Genomic DNA, 18,281 nt, shown 5'->3' on the forward strand with positions numbered 1-18,281 from the left:
GTGCAGCCAGAAACCATAGATCATTCATTGAGTTCGTGAGTAATGATAGATGCATAGATCAAAATATTGGCAGAAAAAAAGTTGGGGGCACTAAAGGAATCCTTCTGCCCTTAGAAGATATAACTTTTCAATACGAGAATGGTGAGATGGAAAAGAGTGAGAGTCATGCCCATATCAAGCTTGAGAAGAGACTTGTAGGTGTTAGAAGCAGTTATTAGAGTCCTAATGGAGTGTGTGGTTATATACTTGTGACAACGTATCCTTATTGGCAATGAGAGCTTTCAAACCAGTGACAACAATAATCTATCAAGGGAAATAGACCATAAGGAGGCGAAGTGAATGGGTGGTAGTGTTATGGAAGGTGCCGAAAAAGCTGGGTTGAAGCTAGGACGAGGAGAGTCAAGCACAAGAAATTATTTCTAAGCACATCTCAAACAGAGTTTGACCAAGAGGTCATGAGGCTGCACTCAAAGTAGCAAAGCAGAAGCCACTAAGTATATAATGGATGGGTGCTCAATGATATAAGAGTATAAAGTTTGGGTTGTGTGAGGTCTAAGAGAATGGAAGTAGCTAAGTAGGTTGCATGTAGAAAAAATAATGAGGACAATAGGGATGTTGCAGAGAAAGCTCCATAATAGTGATCGAAATGAGTGGTGAGGTAGAGGTCGTGTGATGGAGTTCTCATGGAATCATAAAATAAAGGAGCCTACAGTTGTTGTAGTGGATTCACTGCATGAAAAAACAACATGGAGGCTTGCAGCAAGAACATGTTCATCCAAAAAGTGTTGAATGCGTGAGGAGGTTACACATGATATATTGAGTGAGTTAAGGATGGAGGCATCTAAGGCCGACAAATATGAAAACATCACCAATAGGGTGTTTTACGTGGCACTGCCTAAACATTGTGGTGATATAACATGTGTTGAAGTCTATCAAACAATTGATCGGTCGTGTTGGCTTCATAGACCCGGTAAGGTGACGTAACTCACACTAACGCACAAAAACATTTCTGGTGGCAGTATGTCAAAAAAGGTGAGACACCCTCATGTATGATTATGTTTATATGAAGGAAAGCCCTAGACAAAGTGGCGACCAAGCAAAAAATACTAAGAAGTAATGCCTATAGAAGGTTCGTGATCGACTGCAGAAGAAAGGATATGATCACGGGGATGGATAATAGAGGTAACTATTTTCGAAGCAACGTTGAACAAGTTGGCCGAGAAGCGAAAGTACCTGTAGTTGGTGTATGCATTAGAGAGGATCATAGCCGTCATCAATTTGGTTAGCTGAGGCTCAAGGAGTAATTATTATTCACCATTGATTTGACATGTATTTGTTTTATGTTGAGAAGTGCATGAGAATAAATATTATTAGGTGTTTTCTAGTTTATTGTGCTAGAGCCAAAACATAAAAAATGGCAGGAAATTATCAGGTGTGAAGAGTGTAAAGGATGAATTGGGTTGAGTAGGAAAATCCCTTATTGTTAAGAGAGACCAACAACACATCTTCATGCATAATTCACTGTTCTAGAGATCCATATATGTTAGTGTAGCTTTTGGTTATGGAGATTTATAATTTTTTAGATTTGGATAAGGAATGCATGAACATGGGAAGAGAGTTATTGTACATGAAAAGGTGTCCTAGATATCTAGTGGATACAATGAGTAGTTACCCATATAATATAGTAGATGGAAACTTTTTTGTATAGACTTCAATAGAAAGTGATTTGGATTCAGTCAATCTCTGTGATTTCAAGTTTAAGGAGGAGGGGATTATTAGGGTGGTCCTTTTAAAGTTGACTCGGTCAAGCTACTAGTGGTTTTTGGGCTTCGAGTTTATGGGAACCCATGGTTTTTCCCAGGGTATTCATATTTGATGTAGCCTATTTAAAGGCCAATCATACTCATGTTAAATCATCTTAGTGGCCACCGAGAACAAAAAATTGGGGGATTTAGACAACACCTCTCTTGGTGATCTTTGATCATAATAGTTAGGATTAACCTTGACTCAAGAATGATTGTCTACAACTAGTGGTTTCAGGCACATGGTTTTGTGGCCCGTCGTTTTATGACAGTTGTATTTGGTTGGAAAAAGGCCTATAAATAGGCTTATTTATCTCCATTCTAATGTGCCACGGGCAAAGGTGCCAAGGTTTGAGCAGGTATCTTCATCCAATGTAAGGGGCCAATGGTTGAGTAGGGCTCCTCAACAAGCTTGGTTAGGGTTTGGTTTAAGGACTAATGGATTTCTGTTATGCTGGGTGTTTCCTTAGATTTGGGGTTTTCCTTGGGTATTTCTTGGTGTTCTTTATGTGTGATTTATTCTACATATCGTGTCAATGATTGTCTTATTTACCTTGTATTTTAATACATAACAATTATTTGGTGAAGGTGTTTTTTGTGACCTTGAAGACCTCAATCTCGCAGGTTGTGATAAGCTAGTGGAGGTTGGAACATTGCCAAGAACACTAACATCATTGGGCTTGGATCGTTGAAATGCATTAAGGAAATAATTGGGCTTATTGGCTTTGCAAAGCTTCAATATTTGTACATGACAAGGCATTATGCAGTCGAAGAGCTGCCATGTTTGGAAATGTTGATATCATTTAAGAAGTTCTAGACATCTGCATGCGAGAATATGAAGAGAATATTGTTGTTGGTTGAGGCAACAAATCTTGAAAGCGATGTTTTAAAAAAGGTTATTCAACTCATACAAAGATCGTGGAGTGAAATGCCAAGTTGGAGCACCTCGAACTCAAAGGATTGGAATTTTACAACAAAACTATCCATCGAACTTCATGATTTTCCCTGGCCCGAATAATCTTGGCGATGTTATAAATTTTTTAAACATATCGACTAAATTATCTCATTTTAAACAATTGTGTAAATCATCTTGTCACAACATTTTCCTATCAAATTCCATTACTATGAATTTTCTCAAAAAATTAATATATAAATTTATTTTTCTGATTGTTTCCATTTGATGTTTTTAGATTAAATACATTTAATTAAATTCAAAGCTTCTGAGTTATACTCTAAATTAAATGAAATTTACATGCTTCCATAACATTGCATCTAGTTGGTCCACATGTGGTAGCACAATTGGCAAAAAGCATGTTGGAAAGCCCTTGTGAATCCAAGTGATCAGAAATTCAAACCCCTCAAACATGTATCATCGACCAAACCTTAAAAAGAGAAAGAAAAAAACTTTGCATCTAGTTGAATATGAATAAGAGAGGTACATTTCAAATGTGGGAAGGGACAACAATATCCTAGTTGCCTCAACAAGTGAGTGTAGTCATCAATTGGAAGCCAAATACAGGTTTCACTATAAATTAAATCGATTTCAAAGTTAAGTTTTGGGAAGTTAAAAATATCACATTAAAATTATAAAATTTTTAATTATTTTGGAATATTATTAATTGGTGTGGTTTGATATTACTAATTATTTAATTACTATTTTAAAGTGAGATAAAATTAATAATATTTTATAAAATGTTTAATATTTTTACAAATAAAGTTTTGGGTTTGATTCTAACAATTTGGAATTGATAAATTCCTATATTTTGACTTAATTTATATGGAAATAGCATTTATTATATAAGTGATATAGCTCTAATAAGTAAAGTCTTTACGTCATTTAATATGGAAGGAGCATGTAACACCCTCCTCCCACATTTACCCAAGCTAACTAGTCCACTAGGGTAAACATGTGACGAGAAGCTACTATGATGTGATTCAACTACCAATGTAAAGCTAACAAAGTGGAACCTACAAAACAAAACCAATTTGATGTCCCTAAGGAGCTACAAACCGTTCAGGAGGTAACCAACCCTTCCAGGTGCCCAACCCCTGAGGAAACTTGCCTTTTCACTATCCTAGAGTGTCAGTCGCTCCCATGAAAAGGCATGCAAGCGACCAAAGCCTTCCAATTTCTCCCACAATAAGGCATGGCAGTGACTAGGGCCTTTTCTAGATAGTTCTGAGCCAAGGACCCTGGATATTGTGCCAATTTTTTAGGCCTATAACTCATGCACTGCCCAAAACTTCATGAAACTTCCAGAAATGATAAATAAAATTGAAAAAAAGGTATTAATGCAAACTTGTGATCAATAAATTGTCTTGACCCCTACTAGCCATGACATACATTTTGTCAAACATGTCACAAATATGTAAACTGCAAGTCATAACAACATATTTGATTATAGGGGTCTCATACTTATCTAATATTCGTAAGGAAGAATTGATGCCTTATCCCAATAGTTGCATTATAATCTATTAGGTAATATATTCATTGTACATTCATTTTCTAATCAAAACATGATGAGAGCCATACATCATAAATGTCATAAAACATGCTTATAACCAACATATGACCAACAGAAGTAACAATGATATAACATCCTAAAAGACCATATATGAACCAGTAAATTTACAAATGAAATACCAAGGAGAAGGAGATCTTATTAATGAATTCATAATCCAACCAGGTTTGGGACTTCTATGAACCACCTGACCATAGATTGCCTAAACCAAATCTTTCTTTTAGCCAATCACCCCCGTGCCATATTCCAAGCATGAATGTGGGACCTACAAAAAAATCAACCAGGTCTTCCTGAGGCCAAACCACCTCAACCCTCATCAATAGAAACATGCTTTACTGCAATCCCCACCAGATCACTAGGCCCTAGACAAGCATGGATGCTCCATATTTCTCCACCTAAACCATGAAGAATTTTTCTGTCTCAACCTCTTGGCTTTATCGTGTATCCCTCCATCATCGGTCAAGGGATTCATAGTCCTAATCAAGGGCATTCACCACTGATCTTTACTGTGTATCCCGCCATTCATCAGTCAAGGGATTCCTAGGCTCAATGGAGTTGTTCATATCCAGGCTTTAACGTTTATCCCATCTCGGGATTCCTAGGCCTTGTGAATAATCCAAGACCACCCCACTCAACTTCAAATCCATCTGGAAATCCATCTCAACCAAATAGAAGCGAACCCACCACACGATGGCTATCCATAAATGGAAAGGAAAGGTTGAAGAACATTGCCACACCTTGAAAAACCCATGTCAATGACAACAAGAGAACCAAAACACACATGTATGTGCCATGCATGCCAAAACTAGTAAGGAAATCACACATGAAAATTGATACCTGCAAGTAATCTCATTATAGATGCTTGATCCTGCTCTTCCTTGCTTAATATTTTATTTCTCTTGATTTCTTGTTCCTCCTTTTCCTTCTTTCCTACAATGCTAGAGTGCTCCAATTTTTCTCTAAGTGTCCAAGAGTGAGAGAGAGAATAGAGAGTGAGCTCCAAAACTGAACTGAAAAAAGGTTGTGAATTGATCCTCATAAGACTTTTTATCAATGAAGCCCCTATTTTCTTGAATTTTCCATTTTTTTCCTTCAATTTCCTCCTTACACGAAACTTGTGATGTTTCACCTTCCTTTTCTCCTAATTTCCTTTATTTTCATAAATAAATGACCAAAAATTCCATTTTTCCTTTCCAAAGCCTTCTCCATTGCCTTTTCCAATTTCCCTTAGCCATAATAAACAAAATGAATACCCACACTAATATGTTTTACCCAAAATTAACCTTGGAATATGTGTCCCATGACCTTGGTTATTATTTTTGCCTTTATTAACTTTATTTATATGAAATTTTGACCAGGGTTGTTATAGAACCCTCCCCCTAGGGGAACACCGTCCTTGGTGTTCAATGACACCGAAAACCAACAAAACCGTTGAAAAGAAAAACATACTACCGATGGGGCTTTATAACTTAACTCGATGCAGTATTTACAATCATTAACCTGTTGAGACGAAAACCAACATGATAAGCATAATAACATGACAACCCCAATGACATGACATCCATACTGCTTATTGGAGCTTTATAATGCAACTCATGGTGGTATTTACATGCATATACATATCTACATATACCAAAACATCACACCAAACATATGCCAAAAACATTCGCTTAACCAACAAATAGAGAAGGATATGTATCCCACATCTCATCATCCATCTCCCATGTAGCTTCATTGGGCCCAAAGTGCTTCTACTACACTTAAACCCGCTTGATTGCTCGGTTCCGAAGCATGAACATCTTTCTCGACAAAATACACTAATGTTCTAGCTGAAATTCTCCTTTTGGCTCCACTTGTGATACAAACCATTCAATCACATGATCAACATCTTTAACATACTTCTTAAGCAATTACACATGGAAAACATCATGGAATTTCATTATCGGTGGCAATGCAAGGCAATAGGCTACTGATCCAATCCTTTCCAAAATCTTGAAAGGTTCACAAAACTGAGGTGCCAACTTGGTACACGATCCAATCCTCAAGTATCTCTTCTTGGGCTTTATGCGCAAGTACACCTATTCCCCAACCTGGAACTCCTTATATAACCTATTTCGATCTGCATAACTTTTCTTCCTGTCCTGTGCTACCTTCAGATTCTTCTTAATTACCTGTATTTCCTGTTCCATATCTACAACATGTATGGTCCTATCAACACTCTTTTCACTGTATCACTCCAACCAATGGGAGTGTTACAACTCTGCCCATACATTTCCTTGAATGGACTCATCCTCAGTGACTCCTAGTACCCATTGTTGTAAGCAAAATCAACCAACAGAAGGTACTCCTCCCATCTCCTCTACTAATGCATCACATACATCCTCAACATGTCCTCCAATATCTTGTTGACCCTCTTTGTTTTCCCATCTATCTGCGGATGATAAGCTATGAAGAAGGACAAATCTACACCCAAACCTACAAACAACTCTTTCCAACATCTAGAAGTAAACTTAGCATCCCTATCTAACACAATCTTCTTCGAGACACCATGCAACCTCACTACATATTTTATAAAGACCTGTGGTACATCATTAACTGAATATGTAGACTTCAATGGAATGAATTGTGCTACCTTTTTCAACTTGTCAACCACAACCATGATGGAATCATATTGTCTATATGTCCTGGCTAACTTGTAATGAAATCCATGGAAATGACCTCCCATTTCCACCCTAGAAATGTAATCGGTTGTAGCAGTCCACCTAGATGTTTACACTCTTCTTTCACCTGCTAACAGTCTAAGCATATAGCCATAAACTCTACCATGTCCATCTTCAGGTTCAGCCAATGATAAAATGTCTTCACTGTTGTGAATGTATTTTGGTATCCTGGGTGACCTGAATATGGTTTTGCATGAAACTCTCTCAAGATAGTCTTCTTGAGCTCACTGTTGTCCGACATATATATCCTATCCCTAAATTTGATCAAACCATATGTTGCAAGATGATAGTCCACACCCCGATCACCTATAACTTGTTGTAACATGTGCATAAGCTCCATGTACCTGTCATCCTATTGTCTTGCTTGTAAGATCCGATCTTATAAGTCTGTCCCATAAGAACTCATAGTGGTTATGTGATTCACATGTACTCTCCCGCTAAGAGAATATGAAACCATATTTTCCTTTCCCTTAATGAACTTGATCTCAAATTCAAACTCACTAATCGTGACCAACCATGTAGCTTGCCTGACATTCAGATTTAGTTGGTCAAATAGGTACCTAAACCCATTGTGATTTCTCATCAATACAAACCTCCTACCAATAAGATATTGCCTCCACATATTCAATGCATGGATAATTGTTGCCAACTCAAGATCACATGTTGGATAATTCTTCTTGTGCTCTTTCAAATTCAGTGACTCATAGCACACTACTTGTCCTTCTTGCATTAAGACTCCACCAAGTCCTCTCTTGTAATCATTTGTACATACCACAAACTCTTTGTCAAGATTTGCAATCTTTAACACTAGAGCATTCGTGAATGACTGCTTCAACTACTAAAAAATTGCTTCACACTCCTCTGTCCATTCAAATCTCTTACCTTACCTCTGCAGTGATGTAATAGGATATGCAATGTGAAAGAATTTCTTGATGAAACTTCTATAGTAACCTGCTAGCCCCATGAATGATCTTACCTCTTCCACATTTCTAGGAGTTTCCCACTCAATGATGGCCCTTATGTTTTCTGGACCCACTGCTATGCCTTCCTTGGAAACCACATGCCCCAAGTAATGTACCTATTTTTGTAAGAAGCTACATTTGCTAAGCTTAGCATACAACTGATATTCTCTCATAAATCTCAATAATGATGCTAATTTTTTTACATGTTCTTCCTCATTCTTAGAATATATCAAGATGTCATCAATGAATACAATAACAAATTTTTCTAGATAAGGATGTGTTGTACTACTCAACAACCCCCCATTAAGGTTAATAGTAGAACTAATAAATAATGGGGACCCTTTTAAATTTAAATAAAATCCCTTAGTTTTAATAAAAATAAGACAATATTAGTTTTTTGTCACAAAAAAACTTGACTAAATAAGAAAATTCCCTTATCGGAGTTAAGGCTCATAACACATATTCATAAATAAGATACCCATAGGATTTTGTTTAAAATGTATTATCGGAAGAACTTTATCGGAATATTTTAATATTGTAACATGTCCCATAGGATACGTTGCGATAAATCCCTCCCTGATTAAATTTTTCAAATATTCTAAGTCTAAATGTAATAAAGCGCTTCTTTGTGAATATAATAATAAAAGGCCTGACCCCACATGATTTCCACGTATAATTATCACAATTTTTGAATATCAGAACTTTTCATAGAAGCATCACTCAAAATACTCTGATATCCTGATCCTCTGATATCTCTTTTCACCCATCCATCGATATATGACATCTCTTATACTTCGATATCCTCATATTGTTTATCTCCATTATTCCTAAGCCTCCAATCCTCCGATAAACCCCTCTTATATGTATCAGAATTTTCATATCGAAATTTCCTATCTGATGTCACTCTTTTCAACCCCCAATATCAAACCTCTGATACAAGACCTCCGATATTACTTATCGGTTATATTTTTAGTCGTTATGTTCTAATAATAAAAGCCTATCAAAAAGTAATAATATCACAAGTTTCAAATATACAACCATAATATTTCTCAAATATAATCCTCTGATATCATGTACAAAAGCCCATTTGAACCCACGTTTTATCATTTAATTTCCAAATGTAAAGAATTTATGATTTCGAAGTTCTAAACGATTTGATTATTGCAGCTTGATATCACTACATTTTGCTCATAAAGATATGAATTGATATGAAGTTGGTTATTCGCTCTAAGGAATTATTCAGTTAAGGAAGTCTCCACTTATTCCTGTGTTTTCCTCTGCAGGCCATCCCCGATAAGAAAAAATCAGCATAAATGTCTAGGGCAACTAAACCCAGGAAGAAACTCGTTGTTCAACAACTAGTCGCTCCTTCCCCTGAAGCTACTAAAATGCCTACATTTGTACTCCCGATGATGGAATCTCTTCTTGGGAAGCCATTTATAAACTCTTTGAAGATGAAGAACCTAGGGTGAAAGAGAAAACAACCACAACTGATGATTATAACCCTGTTTCGGAAACTACCTACAGTGACGTCATCAATTCATTCCTACATAGGATTGTGGCCCGACCTAAATCATGCCCTATACAGATATGGTCAAATAGGTTATCGACCATATGAATATTGTAGATAGAAATTTCATGACTCAGAGGAAGACAATCATTGGGTCATTTACCAATAGTGATTTGAGCAAGATGTATCATCTTGCCATAGCCTTAGAAAAATTACGACAAGCAATTTGTATTCATAGAAATTTCATGACTCAGAGGAAGACAATCATTGGGTCATTTACCAATAGTGATTTGAGCAAGATGTATCATCTTGCCATAGCCTTAGAAAAATTACGACAAGCAATTTGTATATAAATTCATGAGTGAACATGAGGATTAGTCAAAACCCATCAAAGAATGGAGAAGAGATCCCAACAAACACAAGCATGAGGAAAAGGGTATGTATGCTATTGCTTCCCTTGTTGGACCATTATGTTATACAGCTACTATCATGTGTAGAATCTATGGTTACCCTAATACCCAGAAATTCTCAGACCAATGGGTACCACTAATTGATGTTGCATCTAATGGTTATATTATGGATTGGGGAAACATCTTACTTCACAATTTAGCCACTCAAATATTAAATTATAGGAGAAAATACTATTATTTTCCTGAAGTTTTTCCCCGTTTTTATATGAGCGCCTATATAATGGATGCCATATATTTCACCTCCTATTTTACATCTATAGGATGGAAATGGACCATAGAGGACATTAAAACTATCCATATCTATCATGACATGCCGTGGGAATCTAAGTTGCATCCACATTTCTATAAAATTTGCCATGGATTTATGCTAACCATTCACCAAAGTGTCTTTAATGAAAAGGTAGGAAATTGAACAGAGCACCCAATAACCGTCTATCCAAAACCCCATGGACAATTTTTCAAATCATCTTGAAATAAGAAAAATAGTGTGTTGCTCACAACTACAAATAATTGAATGTAACGCGTTTATTGATAAAACAGGGAAAGGTTGAAAGAAAGACACATGTATTAAACATTTTGTAGTTTGCGTATTAGGGATTAGTAAGATTCACCAAAGTTTCTAAATTTGTATATAAATTTCCATTCTTAAAATTTTTCCTAAGAATAAATTTGATATAATGTAGTAAATTATTTTGGGTATGTAATTATCATAGGAAAAAGAAATTTTAATAACTAAATATCATAGATAATAGAAGAAAGGAGGAACATCTAGTGGTAGTCCATCCTAATATGTTGGCACAAGCCCTTAAGAAGGGTTGCACACGAAAAATTACTTTGTTTTCCATCACAAATGGTAAAATTCATGCATTTTTTAACATAGTCTTGCTTTGTGTGATCAATGCCCTCTTCAATCTTTCGCATTTGATATAGATATGTCTTGTTTCTTATGGTTCTGGTTATTTCATGCATTTTCTAGCATGTTTCATGTTGTTTTAGGATTCACACCCTCTTGATGTATCATCTCATGCCATATTATAACAAATTTAAGCTTGACTTTACCCAAGTTTTCTTACATATGTTATAGGCTAAGTACCATAGTGATTTCCCACATAAACAAGCAAGAATTTTGGAGTAGTGATAGTATTAGGAAAAATATTGAAGCGAAAGATGATCAAGAGTGACCCATATGAAAGAAACATAGACATCACATATATCGTAAACACAAGTATTCATTTATGTTCATCACAAAGCATCATCACTACCTATTTATTCATAATCCAACAATCCATTGCTCCATCTCCCCAAACTACTAGAATGTCGAAAAATTAAATGAAAACTTCGTAAAAGTTGCGCAACTAAAAACAACTTACACATGACTACCATTTGTATTTAACTTTTAATTGATACCAAATGCAAATAAAAACTTATCTAATAATGATATTATAAATTGACCAGTTATAATATTAATTATATTATATAAAATAATGAGATTATAAATTTCTATAAAATTTAAAATAATACATATGAAATGTACACAACCACTGATAGGTAGATGCTATTGGAAATTTCAAATACAGTGAATAAAAGAAATTGGAAAAGTCTAAAAACTATTTTTTTCTTAAATTTCTTAATAAAATTAAGATGTTTTATTATTTATTTTTTTTAATATAAAAATAAATTTAACGCGATAAACTAAAAAACAAAAACAATAATTAAAATTACGATTTTATCACTTCCTAACCAGATTTGCAATAAATATTCCCAAAAAAACAAAATTTTAAACATTTAAAATATGCCAAAGGATCGTAATGGGATCCACGGCTGTGTATGAAATAGAGACCACAAACGCGTTTGAGGTGTTTGGGTTTGACCATAGCAATGAATTCAAATAACGTTTCGAGGGTGGGGTTATGTGCAATAAAATAAAAATTAAGCTGTCAATTTGCGGGTTAAATTTCATCCAAGATTAGTTTATAATTACATTTTTTCATTATAATAATTTTTTCAAAATTTTATTTTCTAAATGTTTAGATATTTAACTTAACTCAATGTTTATGAGTTTTTATAATGGAATTGTCTTTCGTGTAATTTTTTGGAATTTTTGGCGCTGGAATTTGGTGAAAATTTTGCGGTGAAATTTTGATTTGTGTTATTTAAACTTGTTTTTTACTATACATAGATTCAACACCCTTTTAAGCCACTTCAGTTGTGCAAATATTATCTATAAAACTTGTGATTTCAATAAATTCTTCTCAAATTTTAGAGAAATTAGATCAGAAAAGCCCACCTAAACAACTTCTAAAAAAAATCAAACTAAAAACAACTTCCTTTATAACATTATATCCAATTGAAAATATAAATAAAAGAGATACATTTCAGATGTGGAAAGGGACAGCACTATTCTTGCTCTAAACATATGAGCGTAGTCATTAATCGGAAGCCAAATCCATTCTTATCTATAAATTAAATTAAGACGGTTTTAAAGTTTTGGAAAATTAAAAATATTAAATTATAGTTAAAAAATATTAAATTTATTATAAAAAATTTGAATATGATAAATCCATGTGATCTGATATGATTAATTATTTAATTACTAATTTTTTTTTACAGAAGAAGTGATGAATAATATTTTATAAAATGTTTAATAAAATTTTGGGTTTGATTACAACAAATGGGCATTGATAAATTATTTTATCTTACCTCATTTTATTTTGAAAGAGCATTAATTTTACGAGTAATATAGCTCTAAGAAGTGAAGTCTCCTGCATATATAGGAGGTGGAGTTTCGATACGTATTTCTATTATTTTTTTTACTCTTCAATATTATTTAATTTAATATTTAAATAAGTAAGCACCCGTTGTTTAGGTTTTTTCTTAATGCAGGGTTCAAAAGTGGTTTTTTTGAAAAGGAATGGTCAGATTAATACTACTATGCCCGTTTAATTTAATGAGAAGAACACATTCACCATTTATTAGGTTAGGGTTTAGTTTATTGTTAATATTGTAAGGGTTTAGTTTATTGTTAATATTGTAAGTAGTTTTTTTCAAAGGAATGGTCAGATTAATGTTATATGTGTTCAATTTAATGAGAAAACAAATTCACCATTTATAAAGTTAAGGTTTGGTTTATTGTTAATGTTGTAAATAGTTTTTAGTTTTTAGTTTTTTTTTTTTTTTCCAAAGGTGGTAAAACTTATCAAATTTAGGTGTCAAACCAACAGTGAGGACAACATCTCTGGTTGCTATCCGCGAATGTCGGTTTGACTCATCATTGTTATCAAGGAAAACCACGCCACTTGTAATAATCCGCTAGTGGTCCGTAAGGGAGCAGGCTTTCACTCCTGCGAGATGCCTTTAGGTCTTGGGCCGTTAACATGTTCCCTTACGTCTGAGGAAGATGAGCTCTTAGCCAAGCAGAAGCATTTTTACGGCATACTCCAGGCCGAAGAGTTAGGAAGTTATATATGGAAGAAAAAGTTATATTTACTTAAATTGAAGTAAAATTTTATTTTATAAAATAGTGTTGGCGAATTTTTTTATTCTACTGTTTTTCAAATTATTTATTATAATTTTTTTTTTTGAAGATGTGTATTAAAAATGAACGATTGAAAAGTTTTTTATAAATAAGGAATTGGCTTATACTTTAATTTTTAAAGTTCTATTTTATTTTTTCATTTAATATTGAAGGAAGCAAAGCTTTATAATAATTTAATTTATTTTGTTTACCAAGGTTTTGAAAGTGTGAATTGGAAAAAAATTATAAGAAATTTTGAAGAGATTTAAAAATTCATTTATGCCACTATGATTTTATTTGGATGAGTATTCACTTTATAAACCGAAACTAATAAATATCACCACCAAATTCTTATTAAAATATTAATTTTAATATTTTTTGTCCATGCGTGACACTTGTTCGCTATGATACGACAAGAAAAGATTGGTGGAAGGCGATCAAAGGCCTGTGATGTCTACTCAATCCCTCATGCGTTGTCGGTGGCTTGAGGGCTCCACGAAAGGTAGTGGGTCGGTGGTGAAATGCTTACCACTTCTCAGGTAATTTCCACTCGATGGTTTTCCTTCCACCTTTAAAAATAATCATTTTATAACATTTAAAAAAAGAATTTCACGAAGATACCGCATCTCTAAAGTCTCAATCCACTTTTAAAAATAATCATTTTATAACATTTAAAATAAAAAAGGATTTCTCGGAGATACCGGGTCTCTAAAGTCTCGTCCCAGCAACAACTGAAAATATTAAGATGCTGTTCAAATAAAGTCAATTTTATGTATTGTTGTTCATTAATACTGAACACATTAAAGTAATTGTTTGTTTTCTTTTTTAACATTTTTTAGAAGTTTAATGATTTTTTTTTGTGTTTTTTAATATTAAGTTGAGTTGTCTAAATATTTCAAGTTTTGTAGTCATAAATGCATAAAATAGTTTATCTATATCTTGTTTACATGCTTGGCAATTATTTAGTCAAGTTGTTGGTGTTCTTAGAGAAATCCTGCCAAGTAGGTTTTAAAGGGAGATTATTGTTGAACTTTAATGTATACCTAGGCTAGCAATTTAGAAATTGATTAGGCTTAGTGTACAATTATCATCATTAGAGGTGTACCTTATTTTCAAGGATTGCAAGATTTCTGGTTTAGTGTTGTTAATTCTTGATTTTCTCTTAATTTGATTTCAATTCATATGTTATCTATCCTATTATGTCCACAATTATAATTGTTGTTATTTTAGTTTATTACAATATGAGTATTTGATTGTTAGCATTTTCTCTCAAAGAAATGAGCCTTGTGTATATTATTTTATAGTTATTTTGTTTGTAAGACCAACATACTTGGTTTTAGTTTTTATTTCACTAAAAATTATATTGGCAAGTGTAGGGTTTCCTTTATTTTGCGCTTCATGTAATGTGTGGTTTTCTAGTTTGTTTCATATGAAGGTGCTTTACTTATTTGAAACTAGAGTTACAACTTCAGAAGATAGAAAATTCAAGTTTCATATATCCAATTATTTTGGGAAGTACACGGTTTCTTTTATTTTTATCATCTAATGTGTGGTTCTCCAGCTTGTTTTGTGTAAATGTGCTTTACATATTTGAAACTAAAGTCATCAGAAGATAGAAAATTAGTTTCATAAACTTGGATTGTTGGAGAGTATTGTAGGTTTGATGGGAAAATAAATAGATAATATAAATCAATTTTGAAATGTGAAATAGATATATAAATATTTGTATTTTTGATGAATATTTACCATAGGGAATCATATGAGTGTGTGCATTGTTTCTAACATTCATGTTTGGTTTGTTAGAAACAATTACAAGGTTAAAATTGTAAAATGATCTCCATATATATATATATATATATATATATATATATATATATATATATATATATATATATGGGTAGTGATTCCCTAAAATAATTAACGATATTTTTAATGGTATGAGTGAGAAATCCTTGTTCTCCATGCCTCCCTTAATGGGAGGGGAATGCGAAAATTTGTTAATAAAATAAAGTAGATGTCCCCTCACCCTCACCCTCATGAGATCCCATCTATAACACAAAGGAGAGAGGGTAGAGCTACTAAACCACTACAATGAATAGATACCAAACTAATTTATCGAAAGGAAAGGTAGTAGGAAAACAAATTTAAGGTATGGACATAAGACAATTAAAGATATGGATTTAATTAAATTAAATTAATTTTACTTTGTTAGATTTGATTGTGAACAAACCCTTGGTTTGAGGGCTTTAATGGGGTTAAGATATCCAACATTTTTGGTATCAAAACCTTAAAGGATTTGTTACAATAAAATTTGGTATATCTTTTATTTTTCGGTGTTCAATTAGAAGATTAAAAATATAATTTTATTCAATCTATTTTCATTAAAAAAAATTAAGATAAAATAATTAAACCTAAATATTAAACATGTTTAAATATGTCTAGGCTACAAGAAAATATGTGCAATATATACACATGCATAGATTTGTCGCTGAATTTTTGTTTATAAATTTATTAAAAAATACTACCTCATCACATGTAGAATGTTGTGTGTACACATATGTTTATGGACAATTGTAGAACTTGTGAACCTAGTATAGTGGGTTAACTAAAGTTTAGGTTTTCCCTATAGGGGTTTAAGAATATCAATAAAGTGGTTGTTTAGGGAATTGTGGCGGAAATATAATTGTTGTCTGCACAAAGGTTGACCCGTTGATGGCGAGAATAACTGAAATAACTTTTGGTGAAGGTGTTTTCCCTAGCCTTGAAGATCGCAATCTCGTAGGTTGTGATAAGTTAATGGAGGTTTTAGCATTTCCGACAACACTAACAACATTTGAAATTGTCGATTTTTTGTGCATTAAAGAAAGTAATAAGCCTTCATGGCCTACTAAAGCTGATCAGGTGCTCATGTACTAAGTGTCGTAAAATGCTCAAAATTTAAAGTGCTTAGAACTGGTTCAAAGTTGAATGACTGAAAAGTGCTCGTCTTCCCGATTCTGGCGCCGCAAACGGTTCGAAAAACGATCGTCGTATGAGGAAGTTATGGCAAAAAGAAGAATTTGTCCATAACAATAGAAATTTTAACTTTTCAAAAAAAAATTTAAAAAGGAATATTCTGTCGGGCACAAAATCTGAGGCAACCACCAAACATTAAATGTAACTGCAGTTAAGTTGGCGGAATTTTGGCAGGAGCGCCAAATTTGGCGGACTCTCCATAATTGGCGGAGCTATCTGGAGTTAACTAAAGTTAGCTGGAGTTTTTCTAGGGGCAAACTGTAGAAACTTTAAATGGCCATAACTTTGGCTAGGAAAGTCGGTTTTGGACGAATTTTTTTTTGATTTTGGGTATTTTCGACCTTCTAAAGCCATTGGTGCAGGTCTTATAGCCATATGAGGTCATTTGCAGAGGTTTTGGAGCCGTGAAAGTTCTAGGAGCCACCAGGGCCCAGTTTTGTGAAGACTGTATAGGGTTGCAGGTATCCATTGGAGGTGATCCAATAGTCAATCCTGAAGGATTCAAGTGTTCTGAATCCATTTTTACCATCTATTTCTCCTGTAGATGCTTCTATTTAGCTTTATTTTCAATTTTAGCATTTAATAAAAACAAGGACAAGCCCGGTTGGGAGCTTTGGACCCAGCAGACGTAGCCCTGGAGGGGGTGAACTGCTTTATCAACTTATTTTGCATTTGTGGTTGATTTATTTTGCAGAACAAATTCGTTTTAATGTGTTAAATAGTAAAAGGAAATAACTCTGCTATGCTTAAATGAGTCATGAACAGCTGAAAATTTCATGTCTTTTCTTTCTGCAAGACATGGAAATCTTTTAAACATGTTTAATTCTGAATTGAATACCTTGCAAACAAATTTCAAGTAGTTTCAAATTCAAATCAAGTTGGTATCAGAGCTTAGGGTTTTGTGCAAAGATCTTCTAACTGTCTTGCAAAGTATTGATGCTTACCAGGTTGAAACTCAAAAGAGGGGAAGGACAGTTGACTAGAGAACGAGAGAATCCTCAGTCAAGGAAGGCCAGAGAGCCATCACCTCCACCTTCAATTTCACCCTCAAGAGTCTCAGCAGAAGCTTCAAGGATGTCTGAACATGAAGGAGAAATTCCTATAGAGACAGATCCAAGAGAAGAAGAAAGAGTCTTCAGAAAGGCTTTCTTGGACCTCACTGAAATGGTGAGGATATTGTACCAAGAAAGAAATGAGAAATTGGCTGGAGAAGGGTCCAAACATCCACATGAAGGAGAGGGCTCTTCAGGAGGTAAGAAGGATGATGATCATTCCAAGAAAGGACATGGAGGAAATGGTGATCCACCACCCCCATCTTCACCTTCTTCCTCTTCATCCTTGTCTTCTTCTGTTCATAAGCATAGATCCTCTGGAAAAAGTCTTTTTTTGAAGCTTGATGTAAAATTCGAATTACCTATGTTTAATGGTGAAGTGAATGCAGAAAAGCTTGACAACTGGATTAGGCAGTTGGAAGTTTACTTGAGGATCCAAAATATGCATGATGATGCCACAAAGATTCAGTTGGCTTCTTTGAGAATGGATGGAGCAGCACTGGTCTGGTGGGAGGCCAAGACTAAAGAGGAGATCAAAAAATTTGGTAAGGTTACCTTAACATGGCCTGAATTTCTGTTAGCCATTAAAAAACAGTTTTATCCTCTTGCTCACATGCAGAAGGCCATTATGAATTGGCAAAATTTCAGACAACTTAAGGGTCAGAGTGTCCAAGACTACACCCAAGAATTCAGGAGAAGAGCTCTCTTGTTAGG

This window comes from Pinus tabuliformis, chromosome 1_1 (assembly GCF_031772625.1).
Source record: "Pinus tabuliformis cultivar Carrire ecotype Pingquan chromosome 1_1, CPIR1, whole genome shotgun sequence".
NCBI classification, from domain to species: domain Eukaryota; kingdom Viridiplantae; phylum Streptophyta; class Pinopsida; order Pinales; family Pinaceae; genus Pinus; species Pinus tabuliformis.